Here is a 3,342-nt window from a genome sequence, read left to right on the forward strand (position 1 = left end):
GGAGCGGCTGGGCCCGTGAGCCATGGCCGCTGAGCCTGCGCGTCCGGAGCCTGTGCTCCGCAACGGGAGAGGCCACAACAGTGAGAGGCCCGCATATCGAAAAGATAAAATAAAATAAAAATAAATAAATAAAAACAGATATTAGATGCCATAGCTTTCTGGGTATTCTTCTGAGCTACTAATGAGTTGACTCAAAGGATATGGAATCTGAAGGGGAACTAGAGATTACTTGTTAATTGTTAACAACTCCCACCACCCCCTTTTTTTGCAAAAGGGGAAATTGTGATGTCTAAACCATCACCTGAACAAACACTTCTCCATTTTCAGAATTTAAAAAAACCAAAAAACTTTAATGCATGAGACAATGCAAACAAATGAGAAGTAACCTGTAATATATGGGTAAAGCTGCTGAAAGAAACAATACTAACCAAGAGAGAAACTAAATTTGGTAGCCCAGGTTACTCGTATGTGATTTAACTGTTCTATTTAATCTATAAAAAATAACTCCCTGAGGGTTGACGAGCTACTACTGTGGGTGGAGTGTGGACGGTACCTGTCCTAAATATCTGATCCGTGAAGCGTACATTCAAAAACACATTTTATAGGGACTTCCCTGGTGGTCCAGTGGCTAAGACTCTGCACTCCCAATGCAGGGGACCCGGGTTCGACCCCTGGTCAGAGAACTAGATCCCACATGCAGCAACTAAAAGCTCCTGCACGCCGCAACGGAGATCCCACGTGCTGCAGCTAAGACCCGACACAGCCAAATAAATAAATAAATATTTTTAAAATCCCACATTTTTATAATTAAAAAATAGGAATGGAAATATATATTTGGTGCTCGCTTCGGCAGCACATTTACTAAAATTGGAACGATACAAAGAAGATTAGCATGGCCCCCTGTGCAAGGATGACATGCAAATTCGTGAAGCGTTCCATATTTTTTGAGAGAGTGGCATGGACATATATACACTACCAAATATAAAATAGATAGCTAGTGGGAAGCCTCCGCATAGCACAGGGAGATCAGCCCGGTGCTTTGTGACCACCTAGAGGGGTGGGATAGGGAGGGTGGGAGGGAGGGAGACGCAAGAGGGAGGGGATATGGGGATGTATGTATATGTATAGCTGCTTCACTTTGTTATAAAGCAGAAACTAACACACCATTGTAAAGCAATTATACTCCAATGAAGATGTTAAAAGAAAAAGAAATATATATATCTACACTCAGGAAGAATAACCCACGGGAGCTTATTTTCGTATTTGAATTCAAAATACCTTTTAAAATTTAGTTTAACATAACAGTTCCAGGAATACCACAAGCATGTTCATGCTGGTAACTTTCTATCAGAAAAGATCAGAAAGAGAGGAGCCTGGTCGACAAAAGATCTTTAGAGAGGAAAAAAATGCATATGTTATTACAATTCTTTGAAGCTGAGATAGAGCAGTTCTTTATCTAAAACTTCTAAGCAATGTGAATATCTTCAGTAGGTGAAAAGGCATTCCCTAAACTTTCATGCCTGGAAATGCACTCCTCAGTTGCAAGAACTTGAAAGTTAGACAATAAGGAAATTCCCAAGATCTAGCTGTTTATGGGAACAAAGTGTTTTACAAACAGAGACATTAAACACCTTGGCTAAAGTCGAAATGACACTGTCTAAAGCATACAGTCTATCACTGTGCTGAGTTATAATTACTCATTCATTTCTCTTGCTGGGAATACATCTGTGGCATTCAAATTCAAGGAGGCTGAATCCTCAGTAGAGCCTGTTGTTCCGTTTTATATCTGGGTAGTTCATTTTGGGAGGAAGCTTGCACGTCATGTATGATTAACAATCCCTTATTGAGAATATGTCCCGTAGAGCTTGGTGACCCTCTTATAGAAAGACTTTTTGTTTGCAGTATCTAAAGGCTTAGGTCTTGGGCAAAATAATGGTCTGCTGTGGCTTATTGAGTTTCTCTTCTAGAAATTTTGAGCAGACATTGAGAGCGTGGTGGTGATTATAACTCTAAAGTAAAGAGTTATGTTGGGGGACTTCCCTGGTGGATCCAGTGGCTAAGACTCTGCATTCCCAATACAGGGAGCCCGGGTTCGATTCCTGGTCAGGGATCTAGATCCCACATGCTGCAACTGAAGATGCTGTGTGCTGCAACTAAGACCCAGTGCAGCCAAATAAATAAATAAATATATATTTTTAAAAAAAGAGTTATGTAGGGAGGCTTTCTAATAATCAGCTTGTCACAGCCTTGCAGGTTCAGGCCATGTAGAGTTGAGGCACTAAATTCATTTTTTTTTCCTTCTATTACCACAATACCCAGGTCAATTCTAACAAAAATAAGAACAAAATTCTCATTCCGTATCCAAATTTCCCCAACTTTTCCCAAAGGTCCTGACAGCCAATTTTGGTTCCCAGGTGGGGTGTGATCAATGATCCCCTGTTGCCATTTCTCCATCTCTAACTGGTAACCCCTACAGCACGGCCCCCACCCCCGCCGCCTGAATTACTTTAAATTGAAATTGTTATTGAGACCATTGTAGATTCACATGCTACATGTAAGAAATAATAGAGCTGCACTTTGCTCAGTCTCCCCAGTGATAAGTAATATTTTACAATACTGTAGGATTCTATCCCAACCAGGATGTTGACATTGATACAACCCACTGAACTTATTTGGATTTTCCTAATTTAACTTGTACTCATGTGAGTGTATATGTGTTTAGTTCTACACCTACGTTCGTTTTTGAATAATCATTTCAGCTAAAATGTATGGAGTACCTGCTATCTACCTGGCACTGTTCTAAGTTCTTTACATGTATAATCTCATCTAATACTCATGTACAAAGTACTGTACACTTAGCCCCATTTTACAGATGAGAGAGGCTAAATGACGTGGCAGTGGCAGAGCAGGGCCAACTCACTTTACCACCAGGCCACACATCTCTCATTACTACAGAGCACTTCTCGGTTACAGTATTCAGCCCTGTGGAGCTAGACTGTGTCCAGAGGGCCAGGAGGCTGGGAACACACTTCTTAAATAGTTATAAAAGTCAATGTCTCTTACAGGGGATTTTGAGGTGAAATTATTCTATCTGATACTGTAATGGTAGATATAAGACATTACGCATTGGTCAAAACCCATAAAACTGTACAACACAAAAGTGAACCCTAAGTGAAGTATGGGTTTTTAATAAATAATAACGTATCGGGGCTTCCCTGGTGGCGCAGTGGTTAAGAATCTGCCTGCCAATGCAAGGGACACGGGTTCAAGCCCTGGTCCAGGAAGATCCCACATGCCGCGGAGCAACTAAGCCTGTGCGCCACAACTACTGAGCCTGCGCTC

General features: G+C 41.2%; 1 non-coding gene across 1 annotated transcript; it reads left to right on the forward strand.

Moving 5' to 3' along the window:
- The first annotated feature begins 837 nt into the window (after nt 1-837).
- LOC112066365 (U6 spliceosomal RNA) lies at nt 838-945 on the forward strand. The gene has a single exon (XR_002892586.1). It is a non-coding gene; the product is annotated as a U6 spliceosomal RNA (small nuclear RNA).
- Nucleotides 946-3,342: the final 2,397 nt, after the last annotated feature.

This window comes from Physeter macrocephalus, chromosome 6 (genome assembly GCF_002837175.3).
Source record: "Physeter macrocephalus isolate SW-GA chromosome 6, ASM283717v5, whole genome shotgun sequence".
Lineage (NCBI taxonomy): Eukaryota > Metazoa > Chordata > Mammalia > Artiodactyla > Physeteridae > Physeter > Physeter macrocephalus.